Source organism: Passer domesticus, chromosome 11 (genome assembly GCF_036417665.1).
Source record: "Passer domesticus isolate bPasDom1 chromosome 11, bPasDom1.hap1, whole genome shotgun sequence".
Classification (NCBI taxonomy): Eukaryota; Metazoa; Chordata; class Aves; order Passeriformes; family Passeridae; genus Passer; species Passer domesticus.
In genome coordinates this window covers 31,721,591-31,749,069 of record NC_087484.1, presented here as the reverse complement: position 1 = coordinate 31,749,069, position 27,479 = coordinate 31,721,591, and the positions used below count along the sequence as shown (strand labels likewise).

General features: G+C 53.0%; 1 protein-coding gene across 1 annotated transcript in view; it reads right to left on the bottom strand.

The window, feature by feature from the left end:
* LOC135278318 (hydrocephalus-inducing protein-like) overlaps nt 1-20,025 on the bottom strand; it is a 155,232-nt gene extending 135,207 nt beyond the window's left edge. The window contains exon 1 of the mRNA XM_064384874.1: nt 19,662-20,025. The gene's annotated coding sequence lies outside the window, so the exon portion shown is untranslated. The remainder of the gene's footprint in view (nt 1-19,661) is intronic.
* Nucleotides 20,026-27,479: the final 7,454 nt, after the last annotated feature.

Here is a 27,479-nt window from a genome sequence, read left to right as displayed (position 1 = left end):
GGAGCCCCACAAGTAAGACAGGCAGATGCTCCCCATGCCCTGCCCACAGACACAGTGGCTGCCCTGGCGCCAGGCTGGGGCTGGGCTGGATGGCCCCGCTCAGGGACACGCTGCCCGCAGGGGGCCTGGATTGTGCTGCCACAAGCACCAGCCCTGGCCTGCCCTGCACTTGCCTGGGGCCACACCAGCCCTGCCAGCCCTGTCCCAGCTCCTGGGGCCCAGCTGGGCCCAGTGCTGGCAGCTGACTCCAGCTTTGCTTCTTTCTTCCTTCCAGGACTGATGCAGATGATGGCTGTAGATATTACGGCGGTGTATATATGTTTGAAAAGTTAGGATATTTTTGTAAATATGTTCTTAGGTTAGTAGTTCTTTGTAAATATGTTTTGAAGATTGTTACTCCATAGGATCCCATGGAAATATGTGCAGTAGATTGTTGTTGTTGTTGTTATGAGGATTGTTGTAATGAAATGTGTTCTGTAAATCCTCGTGTTTGCCGATGTTCAGCAAATAAATAATGATTCTTTATAAAACTTCACTTCTCTTTCTCATTCCTTTGGGCACTGTCAGAAGCCCGGACCTCCCCCTGACCATCCTAAATGATTCCAGCCCCAGCCAGGGGGCTTTAAATCCCTGGCAGGGGGTTCAGAGACCCTGGCATGTAGCCAAAGACCCCTGGGCCTTTGAATTTAACCCATAAAGCATGTTACCACCTTTATGTCAAGAATTAAAAGTCACAACAATTTAGATAGTCTAGTAATAGTAATCACAAAGTGAACGGAAAACATTTAGAGCACTGTAGACAGAGGTTTTGAACCTTGTACGAAAGAGTTTGGTATTATCTACATAGATAGAAAAATTTGGGTGTACCCAGTCCTTCCTCTTTCTTCTCGCTAGCATCCATATGAAAGACGATATTACCATTCACATATTGGTTTCAAGTAGAAAGTCACTATCTAACTTAAGTAATAGCTATTAAAACATTCTTGTAAACATAGTATAGTCAGGTTTTAATATAAAAGATAACACCAACCCAAGAGGCAAAAAGAGTACCTTAAGCTGACCTGCTGAACAAACCTCAGCAGGCCAGCAAAAAAATGTTTTAGACAAAATATAAAAATCAACCTTAAGAGAGTGAAGCACATACTTCTCAACTCTTCCTTCGACAGCTAAGTTAGAGAAAAAGAGACTTCTAACGTACCTCGAAATCCCCTCAACCAAAGAAAACCCAAGAGGCACAGGCAGCATTTGCACAGTTGGGATTTCCACTTGTTCCGGGATCCCGGGGCTGGAGCTCCCTGGGGCTGCTGCCACGGCCACCCCACGGCTGGGGGTCCCTGTGCACAGGGGGTCCCACTGACACCACTGCTGCCGCTGGCCACTGCTGCTGCTCCTGGGCTGGGGCACAGCCGCGTCCCCAAGAGCTGAGCTCTCACCAGCACAGAGGGGGCTCTCACTGCACTGGCCCCTGCAGCCATGCCACCAAAGCAAGGCAGGAAACTTTCAGCCACCCTTCCTGCTGCAGCCACAGCCACTCCTGGCTCCAGAGCCGCCATCAGCCCACAGGGATGCAAAATCCACCTGCCCGCTCTCAAGGCCTTGACAGCCTTGGCAACTGTGGCACCTGCATCTGGGCTGCTGCAGGGGCTGATGTTTAAGGCTTGCAGCCTCCAAAGGCTCCGGGCTCTGCTTCCCACCCTGCTCTGCACTGCCCTGGGCCCGCATTGCTCAAGAGACAAAAGCCAAGCCAGGGCATCCTCACCCTGCCCAAATTGCTGAATTGACTGCAGTCCTTAGGACCTTCTCCACTTTCAAAGAACCTCTTCCTTTGATCACTGATTCGGCACATGTCTATGACCTAGTGCAGCGGGCCGAAAATTCCATTTTCAAAGACATTTCTAACCCCAACTAGAGCATTTGCTTTCCCCTTTCATTTCTCTTCTGTCCCACAGACAACACCCACACTATATCATGCACACAAGGTCTCATACCACCCTTCCTGCATTTATAGTAGGCAATGCTAGAGCAGATGCCTCAGCAATGCTTCTCCAAACCTCCCTACGGAATCTTTCTGACCAGGCTAGGATCCGCCACCACTTCTACCATCAAAACATTCCTGCACCGCTCAGCATCTTTAAAATTACCCAAGATCAGGCAAGATTCATGGCAGCCACCTGCCCAAATTGTCAGCAACGTGCCTTTGCTTCTGTCAGAGCTGCACTCAATCCAAGAGGACTAAAGACTCTCCAGATCGGGCAATCACACATCACACACCAAGCCCCTTTTGGGAGACTAAAATACATCCCCGTCTCAATCCACACCGACAACGCTGCGATTTCTGCCCCTGCCCATGCTGCTGAAAAATCAAAAGATGCTATAAAACGTTACTTTTTAGCCTTTTCCACCTCCCCTGTTCCACAGGAAATTAAAACTGATCATGGTCCTGCTTATACCTCCCACTGATTCCAACCATTTTCTGACCAGTGGGCTACAAAACATGTCACAGCCATACCACACTCTGCCACAGGACAGTCCATCGTCCAGAGGGCCCACTCTTCCATCCAAAGGACCCTTGATCAACAGAGACAGGGAGTCCACATATTATCTCCCATTGAGAGCCTGGCCAAGGCCCTTGATGTGCTCAACTTTTTCAACAACTCCCCCAGTCATCAGGCATTTTATATTTAATTGGCAGCCCAATAAAAAGAAAAGCCACCTGTGTTGATCAAAGACCCTGAATCCAAACAAATTATGGGCCCTTTCCCATTCATTACTTGGGAGGGAGGATATGCTTGTGTCTCTACAGCAGCAGGCCCAAGACGCATCCCAGCAAAAAACATCAAACTCTTCTGCCAATGGCCAGGCAAACACCACAGCCACCATCAGAAAAACAGAACAAAAGCCTAAGAGAGACAGCAGCAGCCTGCAAAAGAAGAAGAAGGACAGAAGAAGATCTCCTAAGCAGTGTGGACCACACACACCAACACCAAGAGAGCTCAGACACCACTAACTGCGATATCCCGCTTAACAATTGGAAAAACTGTATTCTAGCCTTGATATTTGATTCTTCTAATAAGCTGACTTCAAACCCTTGCCTTACAGAAGAGAAAGTTTAGTGGGACCAGAATTTCAGTTTCACATTGCAATCTCCCTATCTCTTTACTTTCAGGCCACCCAAGCCTCCACCCACTAGTAAATTAGCTAAAGTCAAAGGATGCTGTCCTTTCTTGCCACTGCAGCAGGAAGCTGGATGCTCCTAACTATGCCGCATGCCTTCGCATGGGTGGTTCCACAGCCAAGCCACAATTTCTTGCCCATGGCCACGCATGTCAACCTCTTCTCACATAGGGACTCAGTATACCAGAGCGGCCAGCTGCTCACAGATCAAATCAATAAGATCCAGACAAAAGGCAACAACGACTGGCTCACTGGACTGTTGAAAGACTGGGGCATGAAAGGCTGGCTTTCATCTTTACGTCCAACAATATGAAGTCTAATAAGTCTAAGTGCCGTGTTCTGCATTTTGGCCACAAAAATCCCCTACAGCGTTACAGGCTGGGGACGGTGTGGCTGGATAGTGTTCAGGCAGAAAGGGACCTGGGGGTGCTGGTTGACAGCCGATTGGATATGAGCCAGCAATGTGCCTTGGTGGCCAAGAAGGCCAACGGCATCCTGGCCTGCATTAGGACTTGTGTGAGCAGCAGGAGCAGGGAGGTCATTCTCCCCCTGTACTCGGCACTGGTGAGGCCACATCTTGAGTACTGTGTCCAGTTCTGGGCCCCTCAATTTAGGAAGGATATTGAGATACTTGAGCGTGTCCAGAGGAGAGCAACGAGGCTGGTGAGGGGCTTGGAAAACAAGCCCTACGAGGAACATTTGAGGGAGCTGGGGTTGTTTAGCCTGGAGAAGAGGAGGCTTAGAGGTGACCTTATTGCTCTCTACAACTTCCTGAAGGGAGGTTGTAGACAGGTGGGGGTCGGTCTCTTCCACCGGGCAGCAACTGACAGAACAAGGGGACACAGTCTCAAGCTACGTCAGGGAAGGTATAGGTTAGATATTAGGAAAAAAATTTTCACTGAAAGAATAATAAAGCACTGGAACTGTCTTCCCAGGGAGGTGGTGGAATCACCATCACTGGATGTGTTTAAAAAAAGACTGGACATGCCACTTGGTGCTATAGTCTAGTTGAGATGTTAGGGCATAGGTTGGACTTGATGATCTTAGGGGTCTCTTCCAAACTCATGATTCTGTGATTCTGTGATTTAGCCAAGACTGTTTTGTGGGCTTTGTTTCTTGTATTCATTGTCTTGGTTATTCTATCCAGTTTTGCTCAACGCTTGCAAAAGTCCATGGCAGAAGCCTTCATTCTTGAAAACAAAAAGGGGGCACTTCTGGAGGCCCAGGGGCCTCTCATTGCAACTGTAATACCTTAGGGCAAAGGGGACCAAGGTGAAACAGAGAAACCCCTCTGAATGCAAGGCTCTCACCCATGGCCACTTGCAGCCTCTTGCAATCCGCAGGTTTTGTTGCTATCACCCACTTCAACTGCCATTTTTTCCTTAGATCTACTCTCCAGACAATGTTCTCCTCTCTCTTCTCCCCTGCTGGTCCTGGCTTCACCCCTTCTCCCCCCCGAATGAAACCCTCAGACCCCAGCCTCATTTTCTCTCTGGCCCTGGACCCTCTTCATGGCAATGCACAGCGTTTGGAGTTCCACACAAAGACCCATCTCTGGCCTCATTCATCAGCACTTGAAGCAAGTGTGCTCCGGCCTCTGGGAGTGCAGCTCGCTCACACGGGCTCACTGTGGACACGCCGCAATCACACAGTCATTGAGTGCACCAGAGAACCTGGCCTCTAATAAAAGGCATGAATGCCACAGCCCACCCAACCCAATGCCTTGCATGTCTCTACTTTTTCCTTCTCCTCTCATCTCTCATGTCACTTTCCCCATTTCCTCTCTCTGCCAGCTTGGCTTCTCTCTCTCCTGGCTGCAGCTTCAGCCACATGTGTGACACTGCAGGAACAGCCTGACCCACAGGGAAGTGGGAGAGGACTCTTTGTCAGCAACTGAAGTCACAGAACAAGGGGGAATGGGATGAAACTGCAAGAGCTGGAATCCATTCCATGATGGCAAGAAGTTCTTTCCTGTCAGGGTGCTTGTCCCTGACACAGGGACCAGCGCAGAGAGGCTGTGCATACCCCATGCCCACCAACATCCAAGGCCAGCTTGGACAGGGGCCGCAGCAACCTGCTGTGCTGCGAGGCTGCTCAGCTTGGAACCAGATGATCCTTAGGGTCCCTTCCAGGCCAAACCATTCAAGGATTTCATCATTCCACCATGCCCATCTCCCAGTGTGGAGCGGCCCTGAAACTTCTGTGACATCACAGCTCCCACAGCGTTCCAGGTGGAACGTCCAGCACCTGGAAACCACCACAGCAGACACTCTGCCTGCTGCCAGCGCTCAGTTGGCGCTCGCTCTGCGCTCTGCCCGTCAGCACTCAGCTGTTGCTGCTGCTGCCTGGCCTTTTCCTGCTGCCTGCTCTGGAGCACCAACCCCAGCAGGATGAGCACTGCTGCGCCAGTGGAGGTACTGTGCCATTCCAGGGAGGAGGCAGCCTGCTTGAGCAGGCTGCAGCCATGTGGCAATGGATGGTGTGGGACAGGAACCCCACTGTGAGATTGTGCTGTCTCTTGCAGACTAACAGAGACACTGTGGTGGCGATGGAAGTGGACATGGTGCTGAATGAGGAAGAGATGATGGAGGTGGACGTGGAAGACCAGGTTGAGGAGATGGAAGTTGATGAGGAGGATGACATCGAGGCGATGGAAGTGGATGAGAAGGATGAGGAGGAGCCCATGGTCCTTGGATGAAGATGGAGCCCCACAAGTAAGACAGGCAGATGCTCCCCATGCCCTGCCCACAGACACAGTGGCTGCCCTGGCGCCAGGCTGGGGCTGGGCTGGATGGCCCCGCTCAGGGACACGCTGCCCGCAGGGGGCCTGGATTGTGCTGCCACAAGCACCAGCCCTGGCCTGCCCTGCACTTGCCTGGGGCCACACCAGCCCTGCCAGCCCTGTCCCAGCTCCTGGGGCCCAGCTGGGCCCAGTGCTGGCAGCTGACTCCAGCTTTGCTTCTTTCTTCCTTCCAGGACTGATGCAGATGATGGCTGTAGATATTACGGCGGTGTAGATATGTTTGAAAAGTTAGGATATTTTTGTAAATATGTTCTTAGTTTAGTAGTTCTTTGTAAATATGTTTTGAAGATTGTTACTCCATAGGATCCCATGGAAATATGTGCAGTAGATTGTTGTTGTTGTTGTTATGAGGATTGTTGTAATGAAATGTGTTCTGTAAATCCTCGTGTTTGCCGATGTTCAGCAAATAAATAATGATTCTTTATAAAACTTCACTTCTCTTTCTCATTCCTTTGGGCACTGTCAGAAGCCCGGACCTCCCCCTGACCATCCTAAATGATTCCAGCCCCAGCCAGGGGGCTTTAAATCCCTGGCAGGGGGTTCAGAGACCCTGGCATGTAGCCAAAGACCCCTGGGCCTTTGAATTTAACCCATAAAGCATGTTACCACCTTTATGTCAAGAATTAAAAGTCACAACAATTTAGATAGTCTAGTAATAGTAATCACAAAGTGAACGGAAAACATTTAGAGCACTGTAGACAGAGGTTTTGAACCTTGTACGAAAGAGTTTGGTATTATCTACATAGATAGAAAAATTTGGGTGTACCCAGTCCTTCCTCTTTCTTCTCGCTAGCATCCATATGAAAGACGATATTACCATTCACATATTGGTTTCAAGTAGAAAGTCACTATCTAACTTAAGTAATAGCTATTAAAACATTCTTGTAAACATAGTATAGTCAGGTTTTAATATAAAAGATAACACCAACCCAAGAGGCAAAAAGAGTACCTTAAGCTGACCTGCTGAACAAACCTCAGCAGGCCAGCAAAAAAATGTTTTAGACAAAATATAAAAATCAACCTTAAGAGAGTGAAGCACATACTTCTCAACTCTTCCTTCGACAGCTAAGTTAGAGAAAAAGAGACTTCTAACGTACCTCGAAATCCCCTCAACCAAAGAAAACCCAAGAGGCACAGGCAGCGTTTGCACAGTTGGGATTTCCACTTGTTCCGGGATCCCGGGGCTGGAGCTCCCTGGGGCTGCTGCCACGGCCACCCCGCGGCTGGGGCTCCCTGTGCACAGGGGGTCCCACTGACACCACTGCTGCCGCTGGCCACTGCTGCTGCTCCTGGGCTGGGGCACAGCCGCGTCCCCAAGAGCTGAGCTCTCACCAGCACAGAGGGGGCTCTCACTGCACTGGCCCCTGCAGCCATGCCACCAAAGCAAGGCAGGAAACTTTCAGCCACCCTTCCTGCTGCAGCCACAGCCACTCCTGGCTCCAGAGCCGCCATCAGCCCACAGGGATGCAAAATCCACCTGCCCGCTCTCAAGGCCTTGACAGCCTTGGCAACTGTGGCACCTGCATCTGGGCTGCTGCAGGGGCTGATGTTTAAGGCTTGCAGCCTCCAAAGGCTCCGGGCTCTGCTTCCCACCCTGCTCTGCACTGCCCTGGGCCCGCATTGCTCAAGAGACAAAAGCCAAGCCAGGGGATCCTCACCCTGCCCAAATTGCTGAATTGACTGCAGTCCTTAGGACCTTCTCCACTTTCAAAGAACCTCTTCCTTTGATCACTGATTCAGCACATGTCTATGACCTAGTGCAGCGGGCCGAAAATTCCATTTTCAAAGACATTTCTAACCCCAACTAGAGCATTTGCTTTCCCCTTTCATTTCTCTTCTGTCCCACAGACAACACCCACACTATATCATGCACACAAGGTCTCATACCACCCTTCCTGCATTTATAGTAGGCAATGCTAGAGCAGATGCCTCAGCAATGCTTCTCCAAACCTCCCTACGGAATCTTTCTGACCAGGCTAGGATCCGCCACCACTTCTACCATCAAAACATTCCTGCACCGCTCAGCATCTTTAAAATTACCCAAGATCAGGCAAGATTCATGGCAGCCACCTGCCCAAATTGTCAGCAACGTGCCTTTGCTTCTGTCAGAGCTGCACTCAATCCAAGAGGACTAAAGACTCTCCAGATCGGGCAATCTCACATCACACACCAAGCCCCTTTTGGGAGACTAAAATACATCCCCGTCTCAATCCACACCGACAACGCTGCGGTTTCTGCCCCTGCCCATGCTGCTGAAAAATCAAAAGATGCTATAAAACGTTACTTTTTAGCCTTTTCCACCTCCCCTGTTCCACAGGAAATTAAAACTGATCATGGTCCTGCTTATACCTCCCACTGATTCCAACCGTTTTCTGACCAGTGGGCTACAAAACATGTCACAGCCATACCACACTCTGCCACAGGACAGTCCATAGTCCAGAGGGCCCACTCTTCCATCCAAAGGATCCTTGATCAACAGAGACAGGGAGTCCACATAGTATCTCCCATTGAGAGCCTGGCCAAGGCCCTTGATGTGCTCAACTTTTTCAACAACTCCCCCAGTCATCAGGCATTTTATATTTAATTGGCAGCCCAATAAAAAGAAAAGCCACCTGTGTTGATCAAAGACCCTGAATCCAAAGAAATTATGGGCCCTTTCCCATTCATTACTTGGGAGGGAGGATATGCTTGTGTCTCTACAGCAGCAGGCCCAAGACGCATCCCAGCAAAAAACATCAAACTCTTCTGCCAATGGCCAGGCAAACACCACAGCCACCATCAGAAAAACAGAACAAAAGCCTAAGAGAGACAGCGGCAGCCTGGAAAAGAAGAAGAAGAAGGACAGAAGAAGATCTCCTAAGCAGTGTGGACCGCACAGACCAACACCAAGAGAGCTCAGACACCACTAACTGCGATATCCCGCTTAACAATTGGAAAAACTGTATTCTAGCCTTGATATTTGATTCTTCTAATAAGCTGACTTCAAACCCTTGCCTTACAGAAGAGAAAGTTTAGTGGGACCAGAATTTCAGTTTCACATTGCAATCTCCCTATCTCTTTACTTTCAGGCCACCCAAGCCTCCACCCACTAGTAAATTAGCTAAAGTCAAAGGATGCTGTCCTTTCTTGCCACTGCAGCAGGAAGCTGGATGCTCCTAACTATGCCGCATGCCTTCGCATGGGTGGTTCCACAGCCAAGCCACAATTTCTTGCCCATGGCCACGCATGTCAACCTCTTCTCACATAGGGACTCAGTATACCAGAGCGGCCAGCTGCTCACAGATCAAATCAATAAGATCCAGACAAAAGGCAACAACGACTGGCTCACTGGACTGTTGAAAGACTGGGGCATGAAAGGCTGGCTTTCATCTTTACGTCCAACAATATGAAGTCTAATAAGTCTAAGTGCCGTGTTCTGCATTTTGGCCACAAAAATCCCCTACAGCGTTACAGGCTGGGGACGGTGTGGCTGGATAGTGTTCAGGCAGAAAGGGACCTGGGGGTGCTGGTTGACAGCCGATTGGATATGAGCCAGCAATGTGCCTTGGTGGCCAAGAAGGCCAACGGCATCCTGGCCTGCATTAGGACTTGTGTGAGCAGCAGGAGCAGGGAGGTCATTCTCCCCCTGTACTCGGCACTGGTGAGGCCACATCTTGAGTACTGTGTCCAGTTCTGGGCCCCTCAATTTAGGAAGGATATTGAGATACTTGAGCGTGTCCAGAGGAGAGCAACGAGGCTGGTGAGGGGCTTGGAAAACAAGCCCTACGAGGAACATTTGAGGGAGCTGGGGTTGTTTAGCCTGGAGAAGAGGAGGCTTAGAGGTGACCTTATTGCTCTCTACAACTTCCTGAAGGGAGGTTGTAGACAGGTGGGGGTCGGTCTCTTCCACCGGGCAGCAACTGACAGAACAAGGGGACACAGTCTCAAGCTACGTCAGGGAAGGTATAGGTTAGATATTAGGAAAAAAATTTTCACTGAAAGAATAATAAAGCACTGGAATTGTCTTCCCAGGGAGGTGGTGGAATCACCATCACTGGATGTGTTTAAAAAAAGACTGGACATGCCACTTGGTGCTATAGTCTAGTTGAGATGTTAGGGCATAGGTTGGACTTGATGATCTTAGGGGTCTCTTCCAAACTCATGATTCTGTGATTCTGTGATTTAGCCAAGACTGTTTTGTGGGCTTTGTTTCTTGTATTCATTGTCTTGGTTATTCTATCCAGTTTTGCTCAACGCTTGCAAAAGTCCATGGCAGAAGCCTTCATTCTTGAAAACAAAAAGGGGGCACTTCTGGAGGCCCAGGGGCCTCTCATTGCAACTGTAATACCTTAGGGCAAAGGGGACCAAGGTGAAACAGAGAAACCCCTCTGAATGCAAGGCTCTCACCCATGGCCACTTGCAGCCTCTTGCAATCCGCAGGTTTTGTTGCTATCACCCACTTCAACTGCCATTTTTTCCTTAGATCTACTCTCCAGACAATGTTCTCCTCTCTCTTCTCCCCTGCTGGTCCTGGCTTCACCCCTTCTCCCCCCCGAATGAAACCCTCAGACCCCAGCCTCATTTTCTCTCTGGCCCTGGACCCTCTTCATGGCAATGCACAGCGTTTGGAGTTCCACACAAAGACCCATCTCTGGCCTCATTCATCAGCACTTGAAGCAAGTGTGCTCCGGCCTCTGGGAGTGCAGCTCGCTCACACGGGCTCACTGTGGACACGCCGCAATCACACAGTCATTGAGTGCACCAGAGAACCTGGCCTCTAATAAAAGGCATGAATGCCACAGCCCACCCAACCCAATGCCTTGCATGTCTCTACTTTTTCCTTCTCCTCTCATCTCTCATGTCACTTTCCCCATTTCCTCTCTCTGCCAGCTTGGCTTCTCTCTCTCCTGGCTGCAGCTTCAGCCACATGTGTGACACTGCAGGAACAGCCTGACCCACAGGGAAGTGGGAGAGGACTCTTTGTCAGCAACTGAAGTCACAGAACAAGGGGGAATGGGATGAAACTGCAAGAGCTGGAATCCATTCCATGATGGCAAGAAGTTCTTTCCTGTCAGGGTGCTTGTCCCTGACACAGGGACCAGCGCAGAGAGGCTGTGCATACCCCATGCCCACCAACATCCAAGGCCAGCTTGGACAGGGGCCGCAGCAACCTGCTGTGCTGCGAGGCTGCTCAGCTTGGAACCAGATGATCCTTAGGGTCCCTTCCAGGCCAAACCATTCAAGGATTTCATCATTCCACCATGCCCATCTCCCAGTGTGGAGCGGCCCTGAAACTTCTGTGACATCACAGCTCCCACAGCGTTCCAGGTGGAACGTCCAGCACCTGGAAACCACCACAGCAGACACTCTGCCTGCTGCCAGCGCTCAGTTGGCGCTCGCTCTGCGCTCTGCCCGTCAGCACTCAGCTGTTGCTGCTGCTGCCTGGCCTTTTCCTGCTGCCTGCTCTGGAGCACCAACCCCAGCAGGATGAGCACTGCTGCGCCAGTGGAGGTACTGTGCCATTCCAGGGAGGAGGCAGCCTGCTTGAGCAGGCTGCAGCCATGTGGCAATGGATGGTGTGGGACAGGAACCCCACTGTGAGATTGTGCTGTCTCTTGCAGACTAACAGAGACACTGTGGTGGCGATGGAAGTGGACATGGTGCTGAATGAGGAAGAGATGATGGAGGTGGACGTGGAAGACCAGGTTGAGGAGATGGAAGTTGATGAGGAGGATGACATCGAGGCGATGGAAGTGGATGAGAAGGATGAGGAGGAGCCCATGGTCCTTGGATGAAGATGGAGCCCCACAAGTAAGACAGGCAGATGCTCCCCATGCCCTGCCCACAGACACAGTGGCTGCCCTGGCGCCAGGCTGGGGCTGGGCTGGATGGCCCCGCTCAGGGACACGCTGCCCGCAGGGGGCCTGGATTGTGCTGCCACAAGCACCAGCCCTGGCCTGCCCTGCACTTGCCTGGGGCCACACCAGCCCTGCCAGCCCTGTCCCAGCTCCTGGGGCCCAGCTGGGCCCAGTGCTGGCAGCTGACTCCAGCTTTGCTTCTTTCTTCCTTCCAGGACTGATGCAGATGATGGCTGTAGATATTACGGCGGTGTAGATATGTTTGAAAAGTTAGGATATTTTTGTAAATATGTTCTTAGTTTAGTAGTTCTTTGTAAATATGTTTTGAAGATTGTTACTCCATAGGATCCCATGGAAATATGTGCAGTAGATTGTTGTTGTTGTTGTTATGAGGATTGTTGTAATGAAATGTGTTCTGTAAATCCTCGTGTTTGCCGATGTTCAGCAAATAAATAATGATTCTTTATAAAACTTCACTTCTCTTTCTCATTCCTTTGGGCACTGTCAGAAGCCCGGACCTCCCCCTGACCATCCTAAATGATTCCAGCCCCAGCCAGGGGGCTTTAAATCCCTGGCAGGGGGTTCAGAGACCCTGGCATGTAGCCAAAGACCCCTGGGCCTTTGAATTTAACCCATAAAGCATGTTACCACCTTTATGTCAAGAATTAAAAGTCACAACAATTTAGATAGTCTAGTAATAGTAATCACAAAGTGAACGGAAAACATTTAGAGCACTGTAGACAGAGGTTTTGAACCTTGTACGAAAGAGTTTGGTATTATCTACATAGATAGAAAAATTTGGGTGTACCCAGTCCTTCCTCTTTCTTCTCGCTAGCATCCATATGAAAGACGATATTACCATTCACATATTGGTTTCAAGTAGAAAGTCACTATCTAACTTAAGTAATAGCTATTAAAACATTCTTGTAAACATAGTATAGTCAGGTTTTAATATAAAAGATAACACCAACCCAAGAGGCAAAAAGAGTACCTTAAGCTGACCTGCTGAACAAACCTCAGCAGGCCAGCAAAAAAATGTTTTAGACAAAATATAAAAATCAACCTTAAGAGAGTGAAGCACATACTTCTCAACTCTTCCTTCGACAGCTAAGTTAGAGAAAAAGAGACTTCTAACGTACCTCGAAATCCCCTCAACCAAAGAAAACCCAAGAGGCACAGGCAGCGTTTGCACAGTTGGGATTTCCACTTGTTCCGGGATCCCGGGGCTGGAGCTCCCTGGGGCTGCTGCCACGGCCACCCCGCGGCTGGGGGTCCCTGTGCACAGGGGGTCCCACTGACACCACTGCTGCCGCTGGCCACTGCTGCTGCTCCTGGGCTGGGGCACAGCCGCGTCCCCAAGAGCTGAGCTCTCACCAGCACAGAGGGGGCTCTCGCTGCACTGGCCCCTGCAGCCATGCCACCAAAGCAAGGCAGGAAACTTTCAGCCACCCTTCCTGCTGCAGCCACAGCCACTCCTGGCTCCAGAGCCGCCATCAGCCCACAGGGATGCAAAATCCACCTGCCCGCTCTCAAGGCCTTGACAGCCTTGGCAACTGTGGCACCTGCTTCTGGGCTGCTGCAGGGGCTGATGTTTAAGGCTTGCAGCCTCCAAAGGCTCCGGGCTCTGCTTCCCACCCTGCTCTGCACTGCCCTGGGCCCGCATTGCTCAAGAGACAAAAGCCAAGCCAGGGCATCCTCACCCTGCCCAAATTGCTGAATTGACTGCAGTCCTTAGGACCTTCTCCACTTTCAAAGAACCTCTTCCTTTGATCACTGATTCGGCACATGTCTATGACCTAGTGCAGAGGGCCGAAAATTCCATTTTTGAAAGACATTTCTAACCCCAACTAGAGCATTTGCTTTCCCCTTTCATTTCTCTTCTGTCCCACAGACAACACCCACACTATATCATGCACACAAGGTCTCATACCACCCTTCCTGCATTTATAGTAGGCAATGCTAGAGCAGATGCCTCAGCAATGCTTCTCCAAACCTCCCTACGGAATCTTTCTGACCAGGCTAGGATCCGCCACCACTTCTACCATCAAAACATTCCTGCACCGCTCAGCATCTTTAAAATTACCCAAGATCAGGCAAGATTCATGGCAGCCACCTGCCCAAATTGTCAGCAACGTGCCTTTGCTTCTGTCAGAGCTGCACTCAATCCAAGAGGACTAAAGACTCTCCAGATCGGGCAATCACACATCACACACCAAGCCCCTTTTGGGAGACTAAAATACATCCCCGTCTCAATCCACACCGACAACGCTGCGATTTCTGCCCCTGCCCATGCTGCTGAAAAATCAAAAGATGCTATAAAACGTTACTTTTTAGCCTTTTCCACCTCCCCTGTTCCACAGGAAATTAAAACTGATCATGGTCCTGCTTATACCTCCCACTGATTCCAACCATTTTCTGACCAGTGGGCTACAAAACATGTCACAGCCATACCACACTCTGCCACAGGACAGTCCATCGTCCAGAGGGCCCACTCTTCCATCCAAAGGACCCTTGATCAACAGAGACAGGGAGTCCACATATTATCTCCCATTGAGAGCCTGGCCAAGGCCCTTGATGTGCTCAAGTTTTTCAACAACTCCCCCAGTCATCAGGCATTTTATATTTAATTGGCAGCCCAATAAAAAGAAAAGCCACCTGTGTTGATCAAAGACCCTGAATCCAAACAAATTATGGGCCCTTTCCCATTCATTACTTGGGAGGGAGGATATGCTTGTGTCTCTACAGCAGCAGGCCCAAGACGCATCCCAGCAAAAAACATCAAACTCTTCTGCCAATGGCCAGGCAAACACCACAGCCACCATCAGAAAAACAGAACAAAAGCCTAAGAGAGACAGCAGCAGCCTGCAAAAGAAGAAGAAGGACAGAAGAAGATCTCCTAAGCAGTGTGGACCACACACACCAACACCAAGAGAGCTCAGACACCACTAACTGCGATATCCCGCTTAACAATTGGAAAAACTGTATTCTAGCCTTGATATTTGATTCTTCTAATAAGCTGACTTCAAACCCTTGCCTTACAGAAGAGAAAGTTTAGTGGGACAGAATTTCAGTTTCACATTGCAATCTCCCTATCTCTTTACTTTCAGGCCACCCAAGCCTCCACCCACTAGTAAATTAGCTAAAGTCAAAGGATGCTGTCCTTTCTTGCCACTGCAGCAGGAAGCTGGATGCTCCTAACTATGCCGCATGCCTTCGCATGGGTGGTTCCACAGCCAAGCCACAATTTCTTGCCCATGGCCACGCATGTCAACCTCTTCTCACATAGGGACTCAGTATACCAGAGCGGCCAGCTGCTCACAGATCAAATCAATAAGATCCAGACAAAAGGCAACAACGACTGGCTCACTGGACTGTTGAAAGACTGGGGCATGAAAGGCTGGCTTTCATCTTTACGTCCAACAATATGAAGTCTAATAAGTCTAAGTGCCGTGTTCTGCATTTTGGCCACAAAAATCCCCTACAGCGTTACAGGCTGGGGACGGTGTGGCTGGATAGTGTTCAGGCAGAAAGGGACCTGGGGGTGCTGGTTGACAGCCGATTGGATATGAGCCAGCAATGTGCCTTGGTGGCCAAGAAGGCCAACGGCATCCTGGCCTGCATTAGGACTTGTGTGAGCAGCAGGAGCAGGGAGGTCATTCTCCCCCTGTACTCGGCACTGGTGAGGCCACATCTTGAGTACTGTGTCCAGTTCTGGGCCCCTCAATTTAGGAAGGATATTGAGATACTTGAGCGTGTCCAGAGGAGAGCAACGAGGCTGGTGAGGGGCTTGGAAAACAAGCCCTACGAGGAACATTTGAGGGAGCTGGGGTTGTTTAGCCTGGAGAAGAGGAGGCTTAGAGGTGACCTTATTGCTCTCTACAACTTCCTGAAGGGAGGTTGTAGACAGGTGGGGGTCGGTCTCTTCCACCGGGCAGCAACTGACAGAACAAGGGGACACAGTCTCAAGCTACGTCAGGGAAGGTATAGGTTAGATATTAGGAAAAAAATTTTCACTGAAAGAATAATAAAGCACTGGAACTGTCTTCCCAGGGAGGTGGTGGAATCACCATCACTGGATGTGTTTAAAAAAAGACTGGACATGCCACTTGGTGCTATAGTCTAGTTGAGATGTTAGGGCATAGGTTGGACTTGATGATCTTAGGGGTCTCTTCCAAACTCATGATTCTGTGATTCTGTGATTTAGTCAAGACTGTTTTGTGGGCTTTGTTTCTTGTATTCATTGTCTTGGTTATTCTATCCAGTTTTGCTCAACGCTTGCAAAAGTCCATGGCAGAAGCCTTCATTCTTGAAAACAAAAAGGGGGCACTTGTGGAGGCCCAGGGGCCTCTCATTGCAACTGTAATACCTTAGGGCAAAGGGGACCAAGGTGAAACAGAGAAACCCCTCTGAATGCAAGGCTCTCACCCATGGCCACTTGCAGCCTCTTGCAATCCGCAGGTTTTGTTGCTATCACCCACTTCAACTGCCATTTTTTCCTTAGATCTACTCTCCAGACAATGTTCTCCTCTCTCTTCTCCCCTGCTGGTCCTGGCTTCACCCCTTCTCCCCCCCGAATGAAACCCTCAGACCCCAGCCTCATTTTCTCTCTGGCCCTGGACCCTCTTCATGGCAATGCACAGCGTTTGGAGTTCCACACAAAGACCCATCTCTGGCCTCATTCATCAGCACTTGAAGCAAGTGTGCTCCGGCCTCTGGGAGTGCAGCTCGCTCACACGGGCTCACTGTGGACACGCCGCAATCACACAGTCATTGAGTGCACCAGAGAACCTGGCCTCTAATAAAAGGCATGAATGCCACAGCCCACCCAACCCAATGCCTTGCATGTCTCTACTTTTTCCTTCTCCTCTCATCTCTCATGTCACTTTCCCCATTTCCTCTCTCTGCCAGCTTGGCTTCTCTCTCTCCTGGCTGCAGCTTCAGCCACATGTGTGACACTGCAGGAACAGCCTGACCCACAGGGAAGTGGGAGAGGACTCTTTGTCAGCAACTGAAGTCACAGAACAAGGGGGAATGGGATGAAACTGCAAGAGCTGGAATCCATTCCATGATGGCAAGAAGTTCTTTCCTGTCAGGGTGCTTGTCCCTGACACAGGGACCAGCGCAGAGAGGCTGTGCATACCCCATGCCCGCCAACATCCAAGGCCAGCTTGGACAGGGGCCGCAGCAACCTGCTGTGCTGGGAGGCTGCTCAGCTTGCAACCAGATGATCTTTAGGGTCCCTTCCAAGCCAAACCATTCAAGGATTTCATCATTCCACCACGCCCACCTCCCAGTGTGGAGCGGCCCTGAAACTTCTGTGACATCACAGCTCCCACAGCGTTCCAGGTGGAACGTCCAGCACCTGGAAACCACCACAGCAGACACTCTGCCTGCTGCCAGCGCTCAGTTGGCGCTCGCTCTGCGCTCTGCCCGTCAGCACTCAGCTGTTGCTGCTGCTGCCTGGCCTTTTCCTGCTGCCTGCTCTGGAGCACCAACCCCAGCAGGATGAGCACTGCTGCGCCAGTGGAGGTACAGTGCCATTCTAGGGAGGGGGCAGCCTGCTTGAGCAGGCTGCAGCCACGTGGCAATGGATGGTGTGGGACAGGAACCCCACTGTGACATTGTGCTGTCTCTTGCAGACTAACAGAGACACTGTGGAGGAGATGGAAGTGGACATGGTGCTGAATGAGGAAGAAATTATGGAGGTGGACGTGGAAGAGCAGGTTGAGGACATGGAAGTAGATGTGGAGGATGACATCAAGGAGATGGAAGTGACACCAGGAGGAATTTCCCCAGGGAAAGGCTGCTCAGGCCTTGGCAGGGGCTGCCCAGGGAGCTTTGCAGTGCCCATCCCTGCAGCTGTCCCAGGAAGGCCTGCAGGTGGCACTCAGGGCTCTGGGCTGGGGACAAGCTGGGCATCGAGCACTGCTGGGACTCCATGGTCTCACAGACCTTTCCCAACCTTAGTGATTCCATGAGTCTATGATTCTATGAAGACATGATTCAGAACAGAGTTAACTCAAATCTATCATACACAAATATTACAGAGGTCAAAATTCACGTGAATGAAATTTAAGATTATTCTTTAAGACTGAAAGAATCGTATGTCAATGTTGCATATAGGGAAAGCCCTATAAAAGAAGAGCCTTGTTACCTTTGTAAGATGATGCCTCGGGCCTCCTGCTTCGGCTAAGTACAGCTAACAGGCAGGGGTGAGGGGCTCCCAGCAGGGCAGGGAGAGCCGAGCTCAGGATCCCAGGCATCCGAGCAGAAGGGGATTGGTGTCTCCTTTATTGAGGTGGGTGTTAATAAGATCCCAGTTCAGTGACTGTTCTCACCAGCAGAGGCTCACCCCACAGCAGAGGAAGCAGCTCTGGGCTGGGCTCCTGCAGCAGCAGTGGAATTCCTTTCCCCAAGAGCAGTGGCTCCCACAGTGCTCCTCCAAAGCCAAGACAGGGCTAGGAGCTGCACCCAGCCCCTTCCCCCAGCCCAAATCCCACAGTAGCTCTGGCCCTCCTCCTGCTTCCCTAGGGAAAACTCCCAAAGAAACAGAGCTCTCCCTTTGTCTGAAGCACCCAGCAATCACCTGCCATTAGCAACTCACTGGCAAGAAATTCTACAGGTGAAAAGGAAGAACAGAAAAGAAAACCCTTCCCCAAACAAGGAGGTGGCCAGATGCTGAAGGAGCACACACACATCCCCAGCTGGTGAGAAACCCTCCCCCTGCCTCAAAGAGGAAGAGTCTGACGGTGCAGGAGTGAAACCCACAGACATTACAACCAGCCAGGTTCCAGCTGAACTGCAAGGCAGCCACAGCCAGCAGCAGTCGCCCCTGTAGAACCAAGGAGATCGAAGATGAAATCAGAGCACCCAAATGCTGTGGAGTCTGGCAAATCTGGGGCCATCTCAATACACCACCTTCACTGCAACCATTAATGCCCATACCAACCCAGAGACAGTGGGCTCTGCCACCAACAAGCTTAGAAATAATGAGAGTGTGATCAATGGCCCCATGCAGGCCTGATGCAGTCTGTGCTGTGGTTAAGGACCTCAGAAAAGAATTTAAAGAGGAAATGAGGGAGATGAGGCAGGAGGTAAGATAAATGCAGCACTAGTGCAAGTCACAGGCCCCAAAGTCAGAGCCCAACGTCCCCCAGCTACTGTGAGAGTACATCCCACGAGCTGACCTGTGCTTCTTCCTGAGTGACCATGGGGAAGGCATGGGAACGTGGGATGGGAAACCCACTTCTGTCTTAGCAGCACAAGGAGGGAAAACTCAACTCAAGGAAGGAAACACTAATCGAGGGAGTTCCAGTAAGGTGAAGGTAGCCTCCTGCCATGACCAAGCTGCTGGGTATGATCTGTCAGATCCCCTTAAAAGGTACCTCTAGTATGAATGCCCAGGAAAGAAAGAATAACCACGGCTAAAGGGGCCCTGCCTCTAGCCAGGGAGAGGCACGGGAAAACCAGGTCTTTTGGATGGTGTGGCTCCAATGGCCTTTCCACATCTTCTGTGGAAAGGAAGGTGCCCACAGCACAGCTCGTACAGCAGGATGCCCAGGGACCAGATGGTGGCTGGCTGGCCATGGGAGCAGCCAAAGAGGATCCACTCCGCTGGGCTGTACTCCGGCATTCCTATGGGACACGGGCGCAGCTCATCAGGCCCATGCTGCTCCCTCCCTCCCTCCCAGCCAGCTCCCGTTCCACAACAGCCAGCCCCTGCCCTGCCAAAAAGCAACTGGGCTGCAGCTGGCTGAAGAAGGATTCTCCCTCCCTCCCTCCCTGTTCCCCCTCTGCCAGCAAAGGGGGAACCTCCGCTGCCCGGCTGGGCCCAGCTTTGGGCTCACCTGACATCCGGGTGTAGAACATGTCCTGGAGGATCGTGCCGCACCCGAAGTCGATGAGCTTCACCTCGCCCGTGCCCAGGTCCACGAGGACGTTCTCGGCCTTGATGTCGCGGTGCAGACGCCGCGGCTGCTGCGGTGCCGCACGGCCTCCAGCACCGGGCGGAGCAGCCCCCGCGCCACGGGCTCCGTCAGGAAGCCCCGCTCCTCCAGCAAGTACCAGAGCTCCTGACTGCGCTCCGCACGCTCCATGACCAGCGCCAAGCCGTCGGGCACCTCGAACCAGCCCAGGAGCCGCACCACGCCGCGGAAGCCGGGCCGCCACACCTTCCACAGCAGCGCCAGCTCCAGGGCCACAAGGGCGCCCTTGTGCTGCGGGGGGACCGCGATGCCGACAGCGGGGCCGATGCTGCGCTGCGCCTTGGGCCCCCTGCCCGGCCCCGCCGCGGCTCGCCACTGCCCGGCCCGGCACGCTGCGCGGGCCCCGCTCTCTCCACGCTCGCTCCCCTCCGCCTGCCGCCCTGCCGGGCCTCGCCTCAGCCCCGCCCGGCTCGCCCCGCCGGCTCCTCCGCGGGCCCCGCTCCCTCACCGGCCGCGCCCACTCCCAGACGCGCTCCCGGCACGCTCGCTTGATGGCCGCCTGCGAGCCAAGGCCAGCGGCGGGCTCAGCTCGCCGCCCGCCGCCCCGCTCCGACCCGGCCCCGTCTCTTACCGGGTCCCGGAGTAAACGCTGCCGCAGCCGCCGCTGCCCAGCAGCGGCCCTCCCGGCAGAGCTGCTCTGGGCGAGGCTTCTCCGCCCGTGCGGGCGGCACCGCGCTCTCGCTCTTGTGCCCGGGGCAGCCGAGCGCCCGGCGCGCTGCTGCTTGCCGAGCCGCCCCGGGCTGCGGCGGCTCGGGGCCGGCGGCCGAGCTGGCGAGCGGCGGAGCTCGGAGCGGGGAAGCTGCCGGCAGCGCTGTCGGCGGCGGGCCGGGAGCCGGGCGGCAGCGGGGCGGCTGCGGGCGGAACCGCGGCAGGGGCTTCCTTCGGGGCCGGGGCCTCGGCCGGGGCCGGGCCAGAGCCCGCGCCAGGCGGAGCCGAAAGACCGTGCTGCTCCGCCAGCAGCAGAGCGAGCGGCACCTCCAGCGGCGCCACGGGCGGGACGGAGGGAGCCCGGCGGAGGCGGAAGCACGGCGGGCCGGGCAGCGGCGGGCACGGGGCGGCCCCGCCGAGGGGCGCCGTGCGGGACGCGGCGTGAGCCGGGCGGGAGAGGCGGGACACGGACGGGACGGGACGGGAGCAGAGTGAGTGTGAGAGCGAGAAGGGGATGGGGAGCCAGTGGAAAGTCGAACGGAAAACCCATCGAGAGAAGCGCTGCTGCTGCTGCTGTGCCCCGCGGAACGAAAGAGAGAAAGAAACAAATCACACCCCAAAGTCATTCCTGTTAGAGAAATAACCAAAGAAAACAATGGAGCAATAAAGAAGAGTGCTGGCTTGTGGCTTCTTTCTTCTTTGGGTGAGACGAAGCATTTCATGGGGAAGAATTGCCTCTTCTGACAGTTTTGCCAGAGTGGACAGGAGTGCAGCATTGAATTTTGAAGTCGAAAAGGGAAATCGTGTCAGTAATGTCATCTCTTTTCATCCTCTCTTGAGACAGTTGCAGGCTGCCAAAAGACATGGGCTGCAGTGTGGAACTTGGGGCCAAGTTTCTTTTTCTGCCAGAGGATGAGAAGGGGAAGCATCCCAGAATCATGGAGTCGTGGCATGGCTGGGCTTGGAAGGGATCTGAAAAATCCCGTGGCTGCAACCCCCCCTGCTGTGGCTGGGGAGCCCTTGCACTAGACCGGCTTGTCTGGAGCTCCGTGCAGCCCGGCCTTGACCACTGTCAGGGACGGGACATGCACGCCTTCTGTGGGCAACCTGTTCCAGGAGAGTCTTTTTTTCTGAATCCCTTAGCTAAACCTAATCTGTCTCCATTTGGATCCATTCTCCCTTGTCCTGTCCTTGCCTGCCCTTGTACAAAGTGGCGGGGGGGGGGATTGGTTGTGGAAGAGATTAAGAAAAGTGCCCAATGAACAGACAATCAGTGCCCCACCTCTAACAGATAGGAATAGAATTCCCCTATTTGCAACCTAAGACAACTGGGATCCTGGATCCATTTTTCCTGTGGCTGCGGGTCCCAGCCCCAGCGGAGCAGAACTGGGAGCTGGGACTGCGATCCCTGATTGCCGATCCCCTTGTCTCTCTCTCTCCTGTTCCCTCCCTTTCCTCTGGGGGATCACAAATCCCAGAGCAGCTGCAGAGCCCCGTGCCCAGCCCGGGTTTCCCAGCAAAGGGAGGCCTGGGGGTGAGGTGCCCCGGGCTAGCCAGGAATGGGGGTCCGGGGGTCCCTGGGCTCATGGAAACAGGGAATCCAGGGGCTGGCAGAGGGGGATACCCGGGAAAGGGGGTGCAGGGGGTGTTGGTGCAGGACAAGGGAGTGCAGGGGGTCCTGGAACTGGGGAAGGAGATGCAGGGGGGTCCCAGTGCCCCAAAATGGGGATTCAAGGGGGTCCCTGGGGGAGTCCCCAAAGCCCCTCCCAGGGGGGAGCAGGAGCTGGGTCGGGAGCTCTGGGCAGAGAAAAGGGGGTGACCCCGGCATGGGGGGACATGGGGGAGTCAGACGCGCTCTGAGGGGGGACACGACCCCCGGGGACCCCCCTCACCTTCTCCCGCAGGGGAGGCCGAGCCCCAGCCCAGCAGATGAAGCCCAACACGAAGCCCCCGAGCCCCGGCAGCACCTTGGGGGGCGTCCGGCGGCAGCTCCGGGGGCGGGAGGGGCAGGATCCGGGAAACGGCGGCTGGGAAGGGACCGGCACGGACTGGGACAGGCTGGGATGGACTGGGACAGGCTGGGATGGACTGGGACAGGCACGGACTGGGACAGGCATGGACTGGGACAGGCTGGGATGGACTGGGACAGGCACGGACTGGGACAGGCACGGACTGGGACAGGGATGGACTGGGACAGGCACGGACTGGGACAGGCATGGACTGGGATAGGGATGGACTGGGACAGGCTGGGATGGACTGGGACAGGCATGGACTGGGACAGGCTGGGATGGACTGGGACAGGCATGGACTGGGACAGGCATGGACTGGGATAGGGATGGACTGGGACAGGTATGGACTGGGACAGGCTGGGATGGACTGGAACAGGCTGGGATGGACTGGGACAGGCACAGACTGGGACAGGCATGGACTGGGACAGGCTGGGATGGACTGGGACAGGCTGGGATGGACTGGGACAGGCATGGACTGGGACAGGCTGGGATGGACTGGGACAGGGATGGACTGGGACAGGCACGGATTGGGACAGGCACGGACTGGGACAGGCATGGACTGGGACAGGGATGGACTGGGACAGGCATGGACTGGGACAGGCTGGGATGGACTGGGACAGGGATGGACTGGGACAGGCATGGACTGGGACAGGCTGGGATGGATTGGGACAGGCTGGGATGGACTGGGACAAGCTGGGATGGACTGGGACAGGGATGGATTGGGACAGGCTGGGATGGACTGGGACACTGGGACACAGCAGGGTACACCGAGATACCCCAGGACACACCAGAATACACTGGGACACACCACACCCAGGACTGGGACCCACTGGGAGCAGGATCAGAGCACACTGGGACCTAGCAGGACCAGAAGTGGGAGAGCAGGGATCATAGTGGCAGCAACTGGGATATACTGGGAGTGACTGGGATCATACTGGTGGAAACTGGAACTGTATTGGTTTAGCTGGATGTGACTGGGAAGGACCATGAGTATGCTGAGGGCAACTGGGATATACTGGGAGTGTCTGTAACCATACTGGGTGTGACTGGTTTGACTGGGACCATGCTGAGGGAGAATGGGATCACACTTGGAATGACTGGGCCAGTGCTAGGGGCAACTGAGAGCAACTGGGATCATACTGGAGCAACTGGGACCACACTGAGGGTGACTGGGGTCATACTGGGATCATATTGGAAGTCACTAGGAGCAAGCTGAGAACAGCTGGGACTATGTTGGGGCAACTGGGATATACAGGGAGTAACTGGAATCATGCTGGAGTTGACTGGGGGTTGCTGTGAGCAACTGGAATCGTGGAAGCTACTGGGAGCAACTGGGAGTCTGTGGAAGCATGCTGCGGGCAACTGGGATATACTGGGAGAGGCCAGGAGTGACTGGAATCACAGAGCAATCATAAAGGAAGCTACTGGAATAATATACTGGGACTATCTGGGAGTCACTGGGATGGTACTGGGAGTAACTGGAACCATACTGGGATGATAGTGGGGGAAAAGGGCATTGTACTGAGAGTACTGGGAGTGACTGAGATGATACTGGGGGTGACTGGAACCATACTGGGAGAGGCTGGAACCATCCTAGGGGTGAATGGTAACACCTGGGACCATTCTGGGATCATTCTGGGAGTGACTGGGATCATACTGGGATTGTAATGAATTCAACTGAAAGTTACTGGGATCATGCTGGGTGTGACTGGGAGCCGCAGAGCCCATGCTGGGAGTGACCTGGGCACCCCTGGGGGAACTGGGGCAACTGGCCCAGCTGGGGCTCAGGGTTGTTCTCCCCCAGGGCTGCCCCGGGTCCTGCTGCCACCTCCGACCCCACAGAGCCAAGGGACAGGGGACAGGGACAGGAGAGGGACAGGGGACAGGGCAGAGCCAGGGAACATGGCCTGGCCGAGGGACACTGAGCTCCAGCACTTGGGGCTGTTGCCCTTGGGCTCCCAGCACAGCCCAGGGGCAGAATCCCCTCCAGAAAATGTTGTTTGCTTTCAGCTTTGCTCTGGAACATTCCCCAGGAGCCCCTGCAGCGGCTGCAGCCCGGCCGGGTGCCTGGGGCCACCAAAGCTGCTCTGGCAGTGCCCTCCTGCCCTGGGCAGGGCACACAACAGCCAAGGAAAGGCTCCTGCTGGGCTCAGGGCAGGCACAGGGCACTCCCCTGGCGCTGCCACGGGCACAGCAGAGCCGGCCTGGGCACAGCATTGGCACCCATGTCCCATGCAATCCCAGCAGGGATTATGTCTCATTGTGTTATAAATGAGAAGCTTGACTAGGCCAATATTCGAGCAGCAATCAATTTATTAATTAATATGGTAAAGTATGAGCAATACAGCACTTGGTAGCAGTGGGGGAAATTTTCCCTGCAACTGCACACTGATAGTGGAGGCTTACAGGCATTGATAGGGGTACTCATAAGCTTTCTCAGCAGTTTCCATTCCCAAGTTTTACGTCACAATTCTATACACTACTGTGATTTAGTTTTTCTCAGGATGTATCCCAGAAAGGATTATCCCCAGATGGTGGTGTCTGTCTTCTGAAAGAAGGAAGAAGTCTCTCAGCTGGTAAGGTCCAGATTCCAGATGTGGGTTCACCTTTTAATTGCAAATCTCATAACAGTGATATCCAGCTTCCCTTGGTGGAAACTATCAATCCTTGGGTAGATGTTCATCTTCCTTTGTTAAGCTGCTTTTCACTGTTTTGTTAATGCGTTGAGATAAGCATGTTTCCTTTTGATATATTCTAAAGCTATAATTTCAAAGATCCTTACTATAAGCAATGTTCTATAATTATACTTCAAAAGGTTATTATTGCAAAACTCTTTTTAGCTCAAAGCAGAAAGTTCCTGTCAAACAGCAACATCCTTAAAGCTTTAATTCGAATGCTCCTAAATCAAGATTTATAAAGGTTAATTGTGAACAAAGGGTAGGTTCAAAGGCCTTCTTCCATGCTTTCCTTCCTCAGTTATTTATTAGAATTGTCTTTATAACTGTCCCACAGTCAGTTTCCACACATATCACAATCACAGATATACACGTTGCCTGTATGTACCTGACATGAAACACAGCTTTGTATTTCACATTACTACCTATTTTCTTTTTGTTACTTTTAATAACATTTTCTTTATAACATTTTAAAATTTTAAGCCTGCTTTACTTTTCTCCTAATCCTATCTCACAACAAAATAAATATATAAATATTCAAGTGACAATAAAACCCACCACACTCATGAATAAATTAATTAAGAAATCTCAAAATTAGAAAAATCTTAAATTAACAAACTATAACCACTACAATGTAATAATAAACCTTTTGCCAAAGTTTCTCTAATTTTCTAAAGTTCCCAGTAAAGGCTGTTTTGAGCCTCTGAGAATCTCTTGTTTGTATTTCTCGAGGGAGGCCAACTCAAAGGACAAAATAATAGTAAGTCCTTTTAAAGGTCTTCTTGAGAGATTTGTTTGGAGGAAACAGCTGCAAGAGGAAATCTGGGAGAAGGGGAAGGGCATAGATCCAGCTGCTCCAATTGAAGAGATGTCCTTAGACATGGCCATTTAACCAGGAGAGCTGGAAACACCTGAAGGAGGGGGTCATGAAATATTAGACTGAATGTTGGTGGCTCAAATAGAGGGGAAGATCAGTATTTCTTCTCCTGACACCAGTAGAAGAATCTAGTAGATCCAGAAAATTCCTGTTCCTGGTGGGAAAACTTTGCCATTTTTTCAAAGTACTCAAGTGACCCAGATGACAAAGGTTTGCGTGTATATTATGAAAGTAACAGGTATTAAAAGCTGTGCCCCTTTCCAGGCAGCCATCAGCTGTGTGCCCATGAACAGGCAGTGCCACTTGTGCCCTGAGGTGCCCAGCCGGGATTGGATCTCTCCGAGAGCACCTGAGGGAGAGCAGAGCACCTTGCAAGCTGCAGGTCCCTGACAGCCCCGCAGGGCTCCTGTCCCATCAACATCTGCTCTGCTCCAGTCTGAAACAGGGCCCAGGATGGTGCCGGGATCATCAGAGAGCTGAGGTGTGTGCTGGAATTCAATGCCCTCCCCATCCCGCAGCAGCCCTGCATTTCCCTGCTCCAGCCTTGGTCTCCAGCACAGCCATGGAGGCTCTTTGGGCTCCTGACTGTTCCTGCAGCCCCCAAGGGCAGCTGAACTCTGCCTGTGGCAGTGGGGTTTTTTGAGGTTGTTTGGTCTCCTCTTGCACTGGGTTTGAGTATGCTTGGTCTATCCCTGTCTGGTTGGAAAGGCAGTTTGAAGATGTTTAGTCTATGTTTGCCTCCTGTCTAGCCAGGGCACTTGCAGTGGTTTTTTCCCCTAGTCTGGTAAGTTCCCTGTCAGTTCCGGGTTTCTCTCTTTGCTATGGGTTTATGCCTTTCCCATCTTAGCTTCTGACCTAACCCCGCCCCGATTTCCCGCTCTCTCTTACGCAAAAGCCGCTGTTTTCTCTGCCTCCCCGCTCTGTGCCACTGTCTGCCCTTCCAGCTGCACGGATCCCGCGCTCTGCCGGATCCCGTGCCCCGCTGGCTCCCCCTCCGCAGCCGGCACCCCTCTCCGCCCGGGAAAGGAGGTCACCCCGCGGGGCATCGGCCGCCTGGCTCCTGCCCGCGCCGCCGGCACCGCTGAGCCTCCCGTGAGCCACGGCTCCTGGCGAGAGGGGATCGCCCACACGAGCACCGCTGCTGCCAGCGCCGTGAGGAGAGAGACTGTCCCCGCCGTGAGGAGAGAGACTGTCCCCGCCGTGAGGACAGAGACTGTCCCCGCCGTGAGGAGAGAGACTGTCCCCGCCGTGAGGACAGAGACTGTCCCCGCCGTGAGGAGAGAGACTGTCCCCGCCGTGAGGACAGAGACTGTCCCCGCCGTGAGGAGAGAGACTGTCCCTGCCGTGAGGACAGAGACTGTCCGCGCCGCGCTGCCGCTGCCTGCGAGTGCTGCGCCATCTTCTCACGCCGGCGCTGCTGCCACTGCGGCAACGAACAGCTCCTGTGCCACGCTGCCGATTCCAAGCAGCG